The following is a 19,186-nucleotide window of genomic DNA, read 5'->3' as shown; positions in this document are numbered from 1 at the left end:
AGCGCCATCTGTGGACTCAACATTTCAGGCTGACCCGAGTGTCCATCAGCTGCACAGCTGAGGACCTGAGCCCCATTCCTGTCCTTTCCTCCCTCTCCAGGCTTCTTCTGCCCAGGACGGTGGCCCAGCAGCAGCTCGGTCCAGGTTGGTGAAGCAAACTCCTCCGTCCACTCTGGTCCTTTATCCACACAGAGCCAACTCCCTGAGGAATTCTTGAGTAGCCCCACCAATGTGCTTGCTGACAGGTACTCTGTGTCCTCCTGGCCTCCTGGGGCCCTGCTGCAGGAAGAGGCCCCTCTAATACCAAGGTAAGATGGGAAATCGTTTCTTAGTTTATCTTATTTTCAAATGAACTAGCTTGGAAATCTGACATCACGCATGACAGATGACATAGAGGTTTCCTTGGTGGGGTGGACTGCCTCTCTCATCATGTGACACTGGGCCAAGGGGGCATGCCAATGGCAGCACCATCCTGACAGCTGTGTGAGAGGGATGTGTCCTCAGCCCCCATCTTCCTCATGGATCAAGAGGCTTGTAATTTCCCATCAAGACACATGAGAAAGGGTGACATCCCTGTCTTTCTTTGGGGGTGCTGCCTTGGTGCCTTTCACTGGACAAGAGAACACAGGCCTAGGCCCACAGTGCCCAGCCTCCCCTGAGTCTCAGTGTTTCTGTAACTGCCTTGGTCTCAGGATCAACTGTAAACAAGAAGGATCTGGAACCATCCTCACTGAGGGAAGCCCTAGGTGAGGAGAAAGGTGGGCTTTCCTGCTGGCTCTGGCCTGGGAGCCTCCCTCCTGCTCGCTGTAGTTGGGGAGGGCTCGAGATGTGGGGACAAAACTCACCTTGCGGGTTAGGAACCCTGGCCCTTGTGAACAGGCTTTCGGTCCTCTGCTGTGCGGGTGTGTGCCCTGGTGAGGCCTTTCCATGTGTGGGTCTGTGGGAGATGTGTGGAGTTTCACAGATTCAGACCTTTAACAATGAAATTGCTGGCATCTACTCCAAAGGTGAAAAAACAAACAAACAAACAACAACAACAAAAAAAAAAACCATTGTCATGGCTTTGGGTTTGCGCTGTGTGTACAGAATGTGCTGAGAGTTCGGTGACCTCCTGCTTTCCCTGAGGGTCTGCTGCAGGAGGAACCCATCTAATCCCAAGGGAGCAGCATTTCTCTTTGCTTGCAATAGATGCAGCTGTCTTCTGGTTTATCCTCAGACAAAGTCACACATGAACATCACAGATAACAGGTGCAGTGTCCCACACGAGGTACATCACATGTCAACACCTCTTCAAAGGTGTTGACATGTGACTCAAAGTGCACAGTCCACTTTAAATGTGTGCTGTTCACTCTGGGCCACACATATCAGTGGACTGAGGAATCCTGCAGCATCACTTAAGACCTGAGAAGCAGCACCAGCCATGAGCATTAGAATAGTGCATTATTGCCACCATGTGGTGTCAAGAGGAGTTTCACATAAGGCTGCTTGGCCTCTGCCCAGGTGGCTCATGCTCCTTCAGTGCAATGTGGACAGTCATGAGGAGATGAAGTCTAGTCAAGGCCCAGGAAGATCGAGGCGGCCACACTGGGGAACTGTGCTGCAGGCAGGTCCTCACCTCCAGGTCCTGCCCACTCTGTCAAAACCATCATCCTGGAGAGAATTTAACCCTTACAGGGCTCAACCCATTAAGATGTTCACCCTGTGTCTCAGTTCCCCATGTGGAGTGCTCTCCAGGACTGAGTCTGCAGGATCCCAGTGTCCTTGCTTTCCATATAATGTGGCCTCCAGTGGTGGGGTCCCCTGGGGCCTCACACCTGTCCCTTCCCTACTTCCCTGAATGTGGTTTTTCAGGAGGGATCAGAATGCCTTGCCCTGGTCTTTAATACCTGGAAAGCTGAACAGGGCTCCTTCCTTCTGCAGCTAGACCCAGGGCAGCACATGCCACCCAGCCCTGGTGGGGACCTGAGAGAGGAGGAGCCTGAGGAGGCCTGGGGAGGCTCACTCCTGGCCTCCTCACCTGAGCTGTGACTCTTCACTTCATGTCACCCCAAATAGAAAATATCAACACATGTGGACAGTCTTCTTCCCATGTCTGGCACCCACCGTGGTGTCTGTGTGGTGCCAGAAACACTGTGGCCAGCAGAGGAGAGAAGCCTCCTTCAGGGGCTTAGGGTCAGGGTGGGACATGGCCTCCTGCCTAGGAGGAGGAAAGGAAAGGCAGGCTCTGTGTAGGAGGGAGGGTGACCTCAGCCTGTGATAGGACACTCCCCAGTGTCCCTGTCCAGCCTCCCTGGGGAAGCACATCCTGGGCTCTTCTGAAGGACTGAACAAAGGACTGTGGGTGTTTCAGGTAAAAGTATAAGTGGACTCAGGTTTGGTTTTCCCTTTGCATTGCCAATTCCTGGGGAGTACATTACAGTAATTAGCACCCGATGGCCTGCAGGGGTCAACACAAGCTGAGACCACTGGACTGGGAAATGCCTCCTGTTGGCCCAGATCTGCAGCTCCCCTCTCATGGCCATACTGCCCTGGAAGTCCTTTTCCTCTGGATCCTAGGTTCCCAGGGGCACTGAGGGGGGCCCTTCTGTGTAGAATTGACATGTAAATGAGGGCACCTGCAGGCAGCCCCTGGCCTTGGGCTTCAGAGGGAGGATTTCTAGGGGCAGCAGGAAGACAGCAGGACACCTGGCCTGGGAGGGGAGGGGGGTTCCCTGTGCTAAGAGGAGGAGATGAGCACAGCATGGCCTGCCCCAGCCCAGGCTGTTGGTGCCTGGACACTGTGTCCCTCCCTAGGCACAGGGAGCAGGGGCAGCCCTGTGTCTGCTGTGAGCACTTGTGAAAGTCTCCCTTGAAGCCTGGAGGCTGGAGCTTGCTTCCTGCTCCTCCCCTCAGGGCCACTGGCAGAGGCAGGGGATGCAGGTCAGATCAGCAGTTTAGGAGGAACTGGCCTCATCTCCCAGAGTGTGGGGATCTGGTAACAAAAGTCACCTCCTTCAGGGTAACTTGGGCTCCTCTTATCAACATTATTTTGGGCCTGCATTTCTCCTGCAGTGAACAGGTAGTTTGCTAAGGAATGTGACATATCCTGTCTACTTAGGCCAGGCAGGGCTGCAGCTAAATTGCTTCTTGGAAAAGAAAGCATTCTGCACATGCAGGCTATTGATAAATACCTGTAAGGAACCAGAGGAGGAGAGGCCCCTTCTTCCTTAAGTGTCATCTCCAGAGGAGCCCTCCCCTGAGTGATGGACTTAAGCCAGATGCACTGCTGAATTTCCATTAATCACCATGAAGCAAAGTAACCATCCCAGTCCTTCCCCACACTAAACTCAGTCCAGGGTCCCAACAGTGCTGTTCTTATGCAGAGGAAACTCCCACCCTCTCAGAACTGTCTGGTGGCCAGAGGTCTGTGCCTGGCCTGGGACCCTTCCTTGGAGTCCTTAACACAGTGTGTCTATTGCAGCTGCAGCTGCAGCTCACAGGACTGGCTCTGAGGGCTGCAATGATCCTAGGCATGTGGGAGTGTCACCTTGAGTTATGAGGTTTTGCAGATGTGAGCCTTGACTGCTGAATCTCTGACCACACAGAGCCCAGGTGAGTTCTGAGAAGCCAGGGGAGGAGCAGGGCAAGGTGTGGACAGTGTGGACAGCTAATGACTTCCCACTGTGTCTCTAAAGGTCCTCTGTCAATAGAAGATATGATTCCAGTAGTGACCATGAAGAAACTCCAGGTAGATTCCAACAATGAGACAGGACCCAAGGGAAAAGCATTCCTGGGAGTTACTGAAGTATAACTGCTCAGCTGGAGACAGAGCAAGAGGCTGTGAAATCAGAAAAAAAAAGAAATGTGACTTTTCCCCGTCAGCAGTTAATGGTGCAATAAAAGAGCTGTGATGTCTATGGGCTTTGAGTGCTTGACTCCCAGCCATCTTGCTCTGCTGTCAAGGTGTCTTTCCCACCAGATCAGCTGTCTCCTGAATCTGCCTCTGACACTCCAAAGCCCTGGGGTTGCCTGGTTAACTCCTGTTGAGAATGGAGCACAAAGTCTTTGGGTGGGGTCTGGTGCTGAACCCCAGTGCAGGTGTCTCATAGACCTGGATCTCTCATGGCTTCCCAGACCCTGGATGTGGAGGGGATGCTGTCTCGGGGAGCTCAGGTGCAGGGTGGTAAGGAGCCCTCTCCTCTGCTGGACTTCAGGTCTTGCTCAGCAACCTCAGGGTCGTGTCCTGGCTGTTTACTCCTGGTGCACTGATGCCCTCGTGGTCAGGTTACCTGAAGAATCCCCTAAGTGTGGTGAGGTTGTAGCAAACTCAGCCACATGGACGGTGAGCCCTGGAGCTGGTGTGGCCCCCAGGTCTTGGAGAGTGTGCCAGAGCTGGAGCTTCTTAGCTATGCTCACCCCAGATGCTGAATGCAGCTGTGCACATTCAGCTGTGAACCTGGAGAGATCCCTCAGCCCCGGCAAAGGCCACTAGTAGTCTCTGCGTACCCCTCCTGGCTGAGTATATTCAGCCTGTTTAGGACAGACAGCCATCATGGGTGGACATCATTGTGTGTATAAGGCCCAGCCCTTGAATTGTGTACATCTGTTTCATGGAATGAGCCCTAAGAGAAGCTCCTCTAGGAATACCATTGGTCTATTTTTCTGGGGGACCTTTTCAAGAGGGCAGAGTGGGAAGGACCACAGGCTCTGGTGTCACAGCTGAGCTCAAACTGGAACTGAGGCCAGCTGTCCCCAGTACCCATACTACAGCCCCTGGCCAGAGACAGGATATTTATAGTCCCTTCAAGGTCCTGTTTTTAAATCACAGTGTGACTTTAGGAGGTGTACAAATGTTCACCTGGGTGGTGGGGACATGAGGGCAGGGCCATCATAAGTGAATCAATGCCCTCAGAGAAAAGCTATAGGTGTTCTTGACACTTTCATTCTCTTAGAGCACAAGAGGAAGGACCTCTCAGACATTGACCATGGACTTTCCTGCTCCCAAACTGAGCAGTAAACCTCCTGTTCATGAGCCACCTGATGGTGGCATTTTGTGACAGCCTCCTGAGTAGGATAATAACCTACTCACCTCTGCTGAGCACCTTGGCCTGTCCAGGCGGCTCCCTGTTGGTGACCACTAGACCCTAGTGGTGTCAGAGCTGTGGCCACAGGCGCCACTCACCATAATTCCCACGTAGAAAGAGCCCGTGGAAGTCAATGACTTTCCTGTGTCCCTGGTGGAACAGCAGCTCTGTGCCATCCTGATAGTGGGCTCACCTGTCCCTGCCAGTTCAACAGCGTCCTTTTCTACCTGCTGGTCTCCTGTAAGGAGGGTATCATTGACTGTGGATGTGGACGTGGGCTTCATTGGGGTCACATGCTATGTCTCCTCTTGTGTCCTTCCCATGTAGGAATCCTGACTTCAAAACACACAGCCCAGCCAATGTGGACCACAGGGCAGGTGCAGAGCAGGACCTCTCCTGCTCAAGCCTGTAGCACAGGGTCCACATGGACTCACCTCAGCACCCTCCTCCACAGGATGGCCCAGAGCTGCCTGTGCACGCTCTCAAGCAGGACACCAGCCCACAGGTGGCTTTTGGGGATTGGGACCTCTGCTGTACCTTCCCCTGCTGTGACCCTCACACCTTCCCTGTCACTGTCCCTGGGCTGCACATGGCTCCCCAGGCCTCTGCAGCTGAGGCTCAGTCCTAAGTGGTGACAGAGTGGAGTTTTCTAATGGCCCTCCCAACTGCAAGGGGAGGTGTGTGGGTGTGCAGCAGTGCCTGTGTTCATCCCAGGGTGCTGAGCTGCAGTGGCTAGAAGTCATGCTCCCTGGGACGCTATGAGTTCATGGCTCCCCATCACCAGCTCCCTCCCTCTGACAGAGATGTGCTTCTTTTCTGGGAGGCAGGACTTGAGAAGGCTGGTCCTGGGACCTGGGAGGACTCAGCTCTGGGTCCACATCAATGGAGCTGGCAAAGCTGGGCAGGGACCTCTGTGGGGGAATAGGGAGCCTCACGTGACAACACTTAGTTTCCTAAACCATAAACTAACAGGTCTCTGCATTTATATAACACTTCTTGCATTCTTCTCAGAGAGTTTGTATTAGTTTTTCGTGTTTGAGACTTTTTTTCAGTTTTTTTCTTAAATATTTCTTATTTTATTCAATTACATTCTTCACAGAATAAGAAAAATGATTCCTATGCAAGCTCAAAAAAGACCCCAAATATCCAAAGTAATTTGGATTAAAAATAAAAAAGTGGGAATCATCACAATCTCTCATTTCCAGACACAGAAGAGTCAACTAAACAGCATGGTACACAGACCAGTGGGACAGAACTGAGTTGCAGAACCAAGCCCACGGGGACAGCCAAGTGGCTCCCAATAGAGGTGCCAAGGACATACACTAGAGAGAACACAGCCTTATTTTTGACTAGCTGGTGGCTTATTTCTAGGAAACAGTTTCTTTCTTCATGTTGGTATTTTCCCCCAAAACTAGTTGAAGCACTTAGAGAACTTTTGGGGTCATTCCTCGAGGCTGACTGAGGAGTAGGTGGAATCACCTCTTTTTGTTTTACTCCAAAGTGTCCATTGACAGATTTTTATCTCCAAGGATGAAATTCCTGTCTTTGAAGTCTGGAATCAGGCAGGTGCTGGTAATAGAACAGTCCACATTTTGAGCTAAAGGTCTGTGACAACATCAGATCTACTCTGCCAAGGAAATCAGGGTCTAATGTGACACAGAAATCACCTCCTTAGAGCCCACTGAGGGCTGCCTGTAGCAGACCAGGAGAGTGCAGGGCGGCTGGTCCCACTCCCCGTGGCTCTGGAGCACCATGACATCCTAGGAGCACGGCTTGGAGGGCTATAGGAACAGTGGCCTCATCCTCCATCTAGAGCCCAGGGGTTGACACAACACCTGAGCTCACCTGCACATCTTTGGATCCAGAGAGGTGACTTGTCTGCATGTGTGTAGTTGAAGAGGTACCTGGGAGGGCTCCCTGGCTTCTGCTGGAACTTGCATGTCCTTCAGTCACCAGGACTGAGGCCACTGCTCGGGGGTGCAGGTGAGGCTGGCTCATGCTCCCTGGGATGCAGAGGGGGAGGAGGGCTGAGCCAGCACCGGCTGGGGAGGGACCTACAGACCTCAGGGGTGATGAGCCAGCAGACTGGAGAGGCATCTACAGACAGACATTTAGGGGTGATGGACCAGTAGAGAATAGGAAGGGACCTGCAGATAGACACTCAAAGGTGATGGGCTGCCACAGGCTGGGGAGGGACCTGCAGACAAACACTCAGGAGTGATGGAATGGAGGCCAGAGGTAAACTGCTTGGTGGTCTGAGGCAGAGGGGCTGACACATGCTGAGGCTGTCCCTGTCTCTGAGGCCTGTCCTGACCTGTCAGTGTAAGGAGCACAGGAGGAGGGAGTCCAGGTGAAATCAGCCCCCCTGGAGCCCCAGAGATGGGCTGGGTGGCTCAAGTCACTCTCATCTTCCCCAGTGGCCTGAAAAAAGACCACATTTTGAGCTAAAGGACTGTGACGGTCTATGAAAAACTGATTTCCACTCTTGGTGATCTCTGCTCCATGCAGGAGATGGAGCGTCTACACACAGGATGCTGATGGGTTAGTTCTTCAGGTTGGCTATGGGATGGCCAAGGCAGCTGCTGGGACCTTGCACAACAGTGAACAGGAGATTACCCAGTCCAGAGGGGCACAGCTAGTGAGTCCCTGTCAGCAGAGGCAGGCACCCACATTCCAGCCCTGGGGATTTGGGAGATTGCACAGCAGCAGCAGCCCCACTGCACAGACCCTGGGAAGAGCCACAGTGCCCCCTGCTGCTCACCAGGCAAACATCAGTCTTGTGGAAATGGTGTCAGGAACATAGCCTGGGAAAGCTGGCCCAGGGATGTCCATGGGCCACACTCCCCTGCTCCATCTCAAAGTCACTCATGTGAGTAAGCAGCATTTGCCTCTGGGGAACTCCTGGACTCCCAGGAGGTTAGGACATAGGGAATGTTGTCTTCACAGCATGTGAGGAGGTTGTGGGGAAGGGGTGAGAAAGCAAGGGGGCTCTGGGAGAAAAGATGAAAGGACCTGGGCAGTGGCTTCCTCAGGAAACCGGGAGCAGAGAGAAGAGAAAGCGTGCTTTGCTCACCAGGAACAAAATATAAACTCCAAAGGCACATCCTCCAGCTGTTGGAATAACTTTCAGTCACAGCTAGCAACTACGAGCAGCTCGGAAGTACTTGAAATATCCACTTTCGTTCAGGCCTGACAGGAGCGCCAGCAGGATGGGGTGAAACCACATCCTCAGCACTTGTGGTTAGCGTTGCCAAACTACCAGGCCAGGAAACTGAGAGTCAGGAGCTTCAGGGCATGAAAACCCTGACTCAGTAAGTCCCCTCCCTTAGGGACAAAGACCCTTCCAGATTGCTTTCCACCAGGACAGCAATATTTAGAGTTTCCTCACAGTGCGGTTACACTAGGCAGAAGATGATTGGCTCGTGGATATTATCTTGCTTATGTATGATTGACGGGCATGCCCCACTCGAACCCTATAACAGTTGTATGCATTCCAAAAAATAAACTAAGCTACTGGACAAGGACTTGAGATGGGTCTCCAGCCAGTTCTCTCACCAGCTCCCAGAGTCTGTTTGTTGATTCCGAGTCTCTATCCCCCGTGACAAGGTAGCTGATTGACCATCGCCCATGAAGGGACATAGGAACTACATCCAGCCACACCCCACCTGCCTATAGTTACTGCAGGTAATCCATATCAGTGGATTAATTCACCAGTTAAGTAGCACCTCTCATAAGGAGGTGGATTTAGCATGTGTTCTGACTTCCCTGCATCACCTGCTGCCTCTCCTGAGCTTGAGGGCAGACCCATGGAGCAGAATCTGGACACATGGGTACAGCCAACCCTCACAGAGTGACTTACATCTGTGGAGAGCAGCCAGGTAGGAGATAGAGTGACCCTGGGGCCTGTTCAGCAGGGGGTGCCACCCCAGGGCCAGGACTGCTACTCACGCTGCTGCTGCTCTACAGGGATTCCCTGAGTGGGCAGGTAAATACCAGGGGAATAGAGCCAATTAGCCACCACACTGTCCCTGGTGGGAAAGGGACTTTGCAGGAAGCGCCTCCTTCACTGCCCCAGTGGCAGCAAATCTCCAAACTGGCTACTCAGGCTCCTTACTCAGCTGCCACGATTCTTCCTTTTGTCCCTCTTCTTTATTGGTCCCTCTTAGTTATACATGACAGCAGGATTCATGTTGACATAATTATAAAGCATGGAGTATACTCCATCCTCACTCACCTCTCTCCTCCCTCCCCTGCCCCTCCCTCTACTCTGCTGATCTTTCTGCTCTTTACGTTTGGATCTCACTTTATAGGTTTATTTATGGGTTTTGCATGATCATCCTTGATCCTCTGTGATACATGTCACTTGTGCTGACTCTGCCGGGAGCTGAGTGTGATGGTGAAAGACAGTGAGTGTCTCCAGGGCTTGATAAACGAGGGTCTTCAATTTTATTTCAACCAAAGTTGACAGAAATTATAATCATTTCCATAGATTCTCAGGAACCATCTCTACTTAATACTCCTTGAGTTTTCTGTATCTGAGCTTTCTGTATCTGTATCTCCTATATTGCTGGTATAGGAGAGTCTGGCTCTACCTTGCAGTCCTCTCTCCCACACAGTGATGGATATTTCTCTCCTTCTATAGAGCACGTGCGATCCAATATCCTCATATTGGTTACTATTTGGAGAAGTCCTACAGACAGGTGGACATAATGCAAACTAGTGTGCCATCTAAAAGGGAACATTTAGCTCAGGACATCTACAGTCTTTCTGGATATTTAAAAAACTGAATTTGAATGTGAAAAACAGGTTCTAATCATATTTATTTTCCTGAAATGTCTTTTTAATATTTTTGGTCATATCAGGTTTTTAAATCCATACACCTGAGTGTTAATGCAATTAATATGTTAAAAGTCACAGTACTGAATTCTGTCTACCCACAGAGAACCAGGTTGACCCTCCAAAAAGAACACCTTACTGTGCTTTAAGGCTTTAGGTGAAGCCCCAGGAGGGTGGGCACTATTGACACAGATGGCAGAGTGTCTGCCTAGTGCCCCTCTGTACCACCCTTGCCATCCTTGCTCCTGGGTGCACTGAAAGCTCCATTTCAGTGAAATGGATCCATACAGAAGGAGCTAATTGTTTTTCAAACACATAACAATGGTTTTAGATTTATTATATTTTGTCAGAATTATTAATTAAAATAGGGAAACTTTCTTAGTAAAGTACTTGTTTTCTTTAATGTTCTATAAATCACAAGGCTATAATTGAGAAATTTTTATTTTCCGAGCTATGGAGCTAATAATCTTTTTCCAAGAACTTTTTTCATTTAAAGTTACATGATTTTTGTAGATACATTTCAAATTATTCTTTGCCAATTAGCAACTCTGATATGTGTGTCATCTCAAAAATAGAGGGAACCAGATGTTATATATTTTCATAATTTATTCTTACAAGTCAGTTGCTCATCCTTTTCTGCAAATGGGCATACACAGTCCTTAAATAAAGGAAGAGGACTATGTAGAAATCTTGTGATATGGAAATAAAGCAGTCATCCCCAATTGTTCTGGATGCTGTGTTAGCCATAGCATCCTGGCACCATTTGTTATATATATTTTAAAACATTGTCCATTTATCTTTTTATTCCATTATTTAAATCTGAACTATTTCAGTATTGCTGTGAGGCAATAAGTTCTCTCTCTCTCTCTCTCTCTCTCTCTCTCTCTCTCTCTCTCTCTCTCTCTCTCTCTCACACACACACACACACACACACACACACACACACACACACACTCACACATACACATACAACCCTGGGATGTGAGGATAAGCATGACATCGACCCTGTCACCCAGGCTCTTACATACATACAGAGGCAAAAAATGATACTGGCTTAATTGATCTGATAACAGAAAAGTGCTCTGGGCCAAACACCAGAGTAATCTGTGCTGAGTCCTTCAGAAATGAGAAGCCAAACCCAGGTGAATGAAGTCACACTTGATATAAATGCAGATGCACAAAAGTTTAGCTGCTTTAATATTTAGTATTTTCATGAAAAATTTAAACCCCTTAAAACAGAAAAAAAATAAAATCAGGAAACCTGTTTTCAAATATAGTTCTACTAATTTATGTGATGATAGGAAAGTCCTTATAAATTTTATGAATAACAATTTCTTCACTCACAGGTGTGGATAATATGAATTGCAAGGGTCCTGGTTAAACAGTTTGATGATAAATGTGATAACTTGCTTTTTGCCATGATTAAATATTCACTAGTAGAAAATAAAATTGCTTTGGGACCAGCTTGGTGATAAGAAACCCTAACTGCACTTCGTTTCCAATCAAGTCTTCCTCGTGATGCTTCAGAGAGAGCAAGCTAAGAACATGCACAGGTGGCTGATTCTGGGTGCCAGGCCTCCTGCTTCTGCACTTACAAATGTTCTGTGCAGAGGTCAGCATCCAGGAGCAGGAACCAAACTCCATCCTGGAGTTCCTCTGTGGGGCTGTGTGAGGAGACCAGCAGCCCCTCCTGTTCTCCTGCTTCTCTCTGCCTGAACAGCATTGCTGGAAATCTGCTGACAGCCTAGCAATCATATCAAATGTGTGTTTTTGCTCCCCCAGGTATTTTTCCCCTTGATAATTTTACCCTTGAGAGGCATCTGCTTATCTTCTACTCCAACTCCCAAATGCTCCTAGACATACAGACAGGAAATTCTACCCTCTCTTTCAATAACTGTGATGCAATTTGCCCCTCAGGGCTGAAATGTCTCTTCTCCCTATTGTGTCCCATCACTGACTTGTGGCCATCTGCCATCTTTGTCCCACTTAGCCCACATGACTCCCAAGTTCTGGGCTCCTCTGGGGGCTGGCTCCTGGAGGTTTGCAATCTTGAGTGCCCATATACACACCATCTTCTTGGGTCAATTATCCTTCTGACTGCATAACAAAATCCCTCAGTTCTTCTGTGACACTGGTCCTTGCCAAGGTTGCCCCATTCAGATGCTGTACCAGTGAGGTACTATTTTTATTGGAGGGAACCTGGTAGTGGAGATGGGCTCATCTGTGTTAGCTCCCAGCATCCTGACAGCTCTACTACAAGCAGGATGCCTCAACCATAGGAAGTGGATAGACTCCTCCACGTGCTACCCCACGTTTCGGAGGTCCTCTTGATCTTCCATGCAATAGCTCGTGTCTTGTACACTTGCACTCCCCATGTGACTGAAAGAGAGAAGGCAGTTGTCATGTGCACTGTGGTTGCTCAATGCTGAACCTTTTCATCTATGGTCCAAGGAGGAAATTGGGTCTGCAGTGTATTCCAAGGTGCGGAGAATTTCCGGGGAGAAACACATCAGTGGCCGAGTGTTATGTACTTTCTCCACCTCACTGTGGGACTGCAGTGTCTCCCAATCCACTTCACTGTGGGACTGCAGTGTCACTCTATCCACCTGACAGTGGGAATGCAATGTCTCACCATCCACATCACTTTGGGGCTGCATTGTCTTGTCTATCCACCTCATTGTGGGACTGCAGTGTCCCTCTATCCACCTCACTGTGGGACTACAGTGTCTCTATCATCCTCATTGTGGGACAGCATTGTCCCTCTATCCACCTCTCTGTGGGACTGCAATGTCTCTATCAACCTCACTGTGGGACTGAACTGTCTCTATCCACCTCACTGTGGGACTGCAGTCTCTCTCCATTCACCTTACTGTGGGACTGCAGTGTCTATCCAACCACCTAACTATGGGATTGCAGTGTCCCTCTATCCATCTTACTGTGAGACTACAGTGTCTCTCTATCCACCTCACTGTGTAACTTCAATTTCTCTAATTATCTCACTGTGGGACTGCAGTTTCTCTATCCACCTCACTGTGGGACTGCAGTGCTCTTTATCCACTTCAAAATTGGACTCCAGTGTCCATGAATCCACTTCACTGTGGGACTGCAGTGTCCCTTTATCCACCTCACTGTGGTACTGCACTGTCTCTCTATCCAGCTCACAGTGGGACTGTAGTGTCTCTATCCACTTCACTGATGGACTGTAATGTATCTCTATCCACCTCACTGTGGTACTGCAGTGTCTCTTTATCCACCTCACTGTGGGACTTCAATGTCTCTATCCACCTCACTGTGGGACTGTATTGTTTCTATCCACCTCACTGTGAAACTGAAGTATCTCTATCCACCTCACTTTTGGACTGCAGTGTCTCTATCCACATTACTGTGGGACTGCAGTATCTCTCCATCCACCTCATGTGAAACTGAAATCTCCCTCCATTCATCTCACTGTGAAATTGTAGTGTCTGTATCCACCGCACTGTGGGAAGGCAGTGTCTCTCTATCCACCTCACTGTGTGATGGCAGTGTCTCTCCATCTACCTCACTGTGGGACTGCAGTGTTTCTATCCACCCCATTGTGGGACTGAAGTGTCTCTATCCACCTCACTGTGTAACTGCAGTGTCCCTCTATCCACATTACTGGGAGACTGCAGTGTCTCTCCATCCACATCATTGTGGGACTGCAGTGTCTCTCCTTCCTCCTCAATGTGGAAATGCAGTTTCCCTCCATTCACCTCACTGTGGGACTACAGTGTCTCTCTATCCACCTGACTCTGGAACTGCAGTGTCTATCCACCTCATAGTGGGACTGCAGTGTTTCTATCCACCTCATTGTTGGACTGAAGTGTCTCTATCCATCTCACTATGAGACTGCAGTGTCCCTGTATCCATGTCATTGAGGGACTGCAGTGTCTCTCCATCCACCTCACTCTAGAGATTACAGTGCTGGGATTACAGTGTTTCTATACACCTCACTGTGGGACTGCAGTGTCCCTCTATCCACCTCACTGTGGGACTTCAGTGTCTCTATCCTCCACAATGTGGGAAGGCAGTATCTCTCTATCCACCTCACTAGCCTTGGCAGTCTCTCTCCATCCACTTTACTGTGGGACTGCAGTGTCTCTATCAACCTTACTGTGTGACTGCATTGTCCCTGTATCCACCTCACTCTGGGACTGCAGTCTCTCTATCCACCTCACTTTGGGACTGCATTCTCTCTATCCAACTCACTGTGGGACTGCAGTGTCTCTCTATCCACCTCACTGTGGGACTGCAGTATTCCTCTATCCACCTCACATTGGGACTGCAGTGTCTCTCTATCCACCTCACTGTGGTACTGTACTGTCTTTCTCCATCTCACTGTGTGCAGTAGTGTCTCTATCCACCTCACTGTGGGACTGCAGTGTCTCTATCCACCTCACTGTGGGACTGCAGTGTCCCTCTATCCACATCACTATGTTACTGCAGTGTCTCAATCCACCTCTCTGTGGGACTGCTGTGTCCCTATCCACTTCACTGTGGGACTGCAGTGTCTCTATCCACCTCACTGTGGGACTGAAGTGTCTCTATCCACCTCACTGTGGGACTGAAGTGTCTCTATCCTCCACACTGTGGGAAGACAGTGTCTCTCTATCCACCTCACTGGCCTTGGCAGTCTCTCTCCATTCACCTCACTGTGGGACTGCAGTGTCTCTATCTACCTTATGGTGGGACTGCATTTCCCTCTATCCATCTCTCTCTGGGACTGCAGTCTCTCTGTGTCCACCTCATTGTGGGACTCCAGTGTCTATTCACTTCACTGTGGGACTTCCGGGTCCCTATCGACCTCACTGTGGGACTGCAGTGTCTCTATCCATATCAATGTTGGACTGCAGTGTCTCTATCCACCTCACTGTGAGACTGCAGTGTCCCTCTATCTACCTCACTGTGGGACTTCAATGTCTCTATCAATCTCACTTTGGAACTGCATTGTTCCTCAATCCACCTTATTGTGGGACTGCAGTGTCTCCATTTACCATATTGTGGGACTGCATTGTTTCTAATCACCTCACTGTGAAACTGAAGTGTCTCTATCCATTTCACTTTTGGACTGCAGTGTCTCTATCCACTTCACTGTGGGTCTGCAGTGTCTCTCCATCCAACTCACTGTAGGACTGCAGTATCTCTCCATCCACCTCATGTGAAACTGAAGTCTCCCTCAAATCACCTCACTATGGGACTGCAGTGTCTACATACACCTCACTCTGAGACTGCAGTGTCTCTATCCACTGCACTGTGAGAAGGCAGTGTCTCTCTATCCACCTCATTTGTGACAGCAGTGTCTCTCCATCCACTTCATTGTGGGACTGCAGTGTCTCTATACACCTTAATGTGGGACTGTAGTATCTCTCTATCCACCTCACAGTGGGACAGAAGTGTCCCTCTATCCACCTAACTGTGGGACTGCAGTGTCTCTCTATCCACCTCACTGTGGAATTGCAATGTCTCTATCCACCTCACTGTGGGACTGCAGTTTCACTAATCATCTCACTGTGGGACTGCAGTGTCTCTATCCACCTCACTTTATGTCTGCAGTCTCTCTATCCACCTAACTGTGGCAATGCAATATCCCTTTACCCACCTCACTGTGGCAATGCAATATTCCTTTGCCCACCTCACTGTGGGACTGCAGTGTCTCTATCCACCTCATGGTGGGTCTACAGTGTCTCTCTATCCACCTCACTGTGGGACTGCAGTGTCTCTATACACCTCATTGTGGTACTGCAGTGTCCTTTTATCCACCTGACAGTTGGACTACAGTGTCTCTATTCACCTCAATGTGAGTCTACAGTGTCTCTCTATCCACTCACTGTGGGACTGCAGTATCTCTCTATCAAACTCACTGTGGTACTGAGGTGTCCCTTTCCACCTCACTGTGAGATGCAGTGTCTCTCTATCCACCTCACTGTGGGAAAGCAGTGTCCTCTATCCACCTCACTGTGGGACTGAAGTGTCTCTCTATACACCTCACTATGAGACTACAGTGTCTTTCTATCCACCTCACTGTGGGACTGCAGTGTCTCTATCCACCTCACTGTGAAACTGCAGTGTCCTTCTGCTCACTGCGGGACTGCAGTGTCCATATAACCACACACTGTGGGACCTCAGTGTCTCTATCTACCTCACTGTGGATGCAGTGTCACTGTATCCAACACTGTGAGACTGCAGTGTCTCTCTAACCCCCTCACTGTGGGACTGCAGTGTCTCTTATCCACCTCACTGTGGAACTGCTGTCTCTCCACCAACCTCACTGTGGGAGTGCAGTGTCTCTCTATTCACCTAACTGTGGGACTGAAGTGTCTATCTGTCCACCTCACTGTGAGAATGCACTGTCTCTCTATCCATCTCATATTTGGGATGCAGTGTCTCCATATGCCCCTCATTGTGGAACTGCTGTGTCCCTCTATCCACTTCACTGTGGGAAGGCAGTGTCCCTCTATCCACCTCACTGTGGGACTGCAGTGTCCCTCTATCCACCTCACTGTGGGACTCCAGTGTCTCTATCCACCTCACTTGGGGCTGCAGTGTCCCTCTATCCACCTCACTGAGGGACTGCAGTATCTCTATCTATCTCACTTGGGACTGCACTGTCTCTATACACCTCACTGTAGGACTGCAGTGCCTCTCTATCCACCTCACTGTAGCACTGCAGTGTCCCTCTATCCACCTCACTGTGGGACTACAGTGTCCCTGTATCCACCTCACTGTGGGACTGCAGTATTGCTCTATCCACCTCACTGTTGACTGCAGTTTCTCTCTATCCACCTCACTATGGTACTGCAGTGTCACCCTATCCACCTCACAGTGGGACTGAGATGTCCCTCTATCCATCTCAAAGTTGGACTACAGTGTCCCTCTATCCACCTCACTGTGGGATTGAATTGTCTCTGTCTACCGCACTTGGGACTGCATTGTCTCTATACACCTCACCGTAGGACTGCAGTGTCCCTCTATCCACCTCACTTGGGACTCCAGTGTCCCTCTATCCACCTCACTGTGGGACTGCAGTGTCGCTATCCACCTCACTGTGGGACTGCAGTGTCTCTATCCACCTCACTGTGGGACTGCAGTGCTCTCTATCCACTTCAAAGTTGGGCTCCAGTGTCTCTTTATCCACCTCACTGTAAGACTGCAGTGTCCCCCTATCCACCTCTCTATGGGACTGCAGTGTCTCTCTATCCACCTCACTGTGGGACTGCATTATCTCTAACCACTTCACTGTGGGATGGCAGTGTCTCTTATCCACCTCACAGTGGGACTGCAGTGTCCATCTGTCCACCTCACAGTGGGACTGTGATGTCCCTCTAGCCACCTCACTGTGGGATTGCAGTGTCTCTATCAACCTTACTTTCGGGCTGCTGTATCTCTATACACCTAACTGGCAGTGCAGCATCCCTATATAAACCTCACTGATGGACTGCAGTGTCTCTATCCACCTCACTGTGGGACTGTAGTGTTCCCTCTATCCACCTCACTGTGGGACTACAGTGTCTCTCTGTACACCTCATTGTGGGACTACAGTGTCTCTCTATCCACCTAACTGTGGAAATGCATTGTCTCTATATCCACCTCACTGTGGGACTTCAGTGTCCCTCTATCTACCTCAAAGTTGGACTACAGTGTCCCTCCACCCACCTCACTGTGGGACTAAAGTGTCTCTATCCACCTCACTTTGGGGCTGCTGTCTCTCTATCCACCTAACTGTGGCACTGTAGAGTCCCACTATCCACCACAATGTTGGACTGCAGCGTCTCTATCTACCTCACGGTGGGACTTCTGTGTGTCTATCCAGCTCATTATGGGACGTCAGTGCCTCTATCCACCTCACTGTGGGACTGCAGTGTCCCTCTATCCACCTCACTCTGGGACTGTAGTGTCTCTCTATCCACCTCACTGTGAGACTGTAGTCTCTCTATCCACCTCACTTTGGGACTGCAGGCTCTCTATACACCTCACTGTGGGAATGCAGTGTCTCTGTACACCTCACTGTGGGACTGCAGTGTCCTTTTATCCACCTCATTCTGGGATTGTGGTGTCCCTTTATCCACCTCACTGTGGAACTGAAGTCTTTCCATCAACCTCACTTGGGACTGCCATGTCTCTTTATCCAACTCACTTCGGGACTGCAGTATTTCTATATCCACCTCACTGTGGGACTATAGTGTCTCTATTCACTGACTGTGGGATTGCAGTGTCTCTATCCGCATCACTGTGGGACTACAATGTCTCTATCCACCTCACTGTGTGACTGCAGTGTCTTTATCCACCTCACTGTGTGACTGCATTTGTCTCTATCCACCTCATTGTAGGACTGTAGTATCTCTCTAACCACCTCACAGTGGGACTGTGGTGTCCCTCTATCTACCTCACTGTAGGACTGAAGTGTCTATGCACATCACTTTGGGGCTGCTGTCTCTCTATCCATCTGACTGTGGCAATGCAGAATTCCTCTATCTACCTCACTATTGGACTGCATTGTCTCTTTCCACCTCAATGTGGGAATGTAGTGTCTCTCTATCCACCTCAATGTGGGACTGTAGTGTCTCTCTCCTCCTCACTCGGGACTGCAGTGTCTCTCTATATACCTCAGTGTGGGACTGCCTTGTCTCCATCCACCTCACTGTGGGACTGCATTGTCTCTCTATCCACCTCATTGTGGGACAGCAGTGTCCCTATATCCACCTCACTGTGGGAATGCTGTGTCTCTATCCACCTCACTGTGGGAATGAAGTGTCTCTCTATCCACTTCACTGTGCTACTGCAGTCTCTTTATGCAGCTCACTATGGGACTGCAGTGTTTCTCTAACCACCTCAATGTGGGACTGCAGGGTCTCTCTATTACCATTTGGGTATGCAGTGTCCCTCCATCCACCTCACTGTGGGACTGAAGTTTCTCTATCCATCTCTCTTTGGGGCTGCTGTCTCTCTATCCACCTAACTGTGGCACTGTAGCATCCCTCTATCCACCTCACTGTTAGACTGCAATTGTCTCTATCCACCTCACTGTGGGACTGCAGTCTCTCTATCCACCTCACAGTGGGACTGCAGTGTCTATCTATCCACCTCACTGTGGCACCACAGCGTCCCTCTATCCACCTCACTGTGGAACTGCAGTGTCCCTCTATCCACCTCACTGTGGGACCACAGTGTCTCTATCCACCTCAGTTGGGACTGCAGTGTCTCTATCCACTACACTATGAGACTGCAGTCCAATTAACTGTGGGACTGCAGTGTCTCCATATCCTCCT

The sequence above is a fragment of the Ictidomys tridecemlineatus genome, chromosome 1 (genome assembly GCF_052094955.1).
Source record: "Ictidomys tridecemlineatus isolate mIctTri1 chromosome 1, mIctTri1.hap1, whole genome shotgun sequence".
Lineage (NCBI taxonomy): Eukaryota > Metazoa > Chordata > Mammalia > Rodentia > Sciuridae > Ictidomys > Ictidomys tridecemlineatus.
This window is presented reverse-complemented; position numbering follows the sequence as displayed.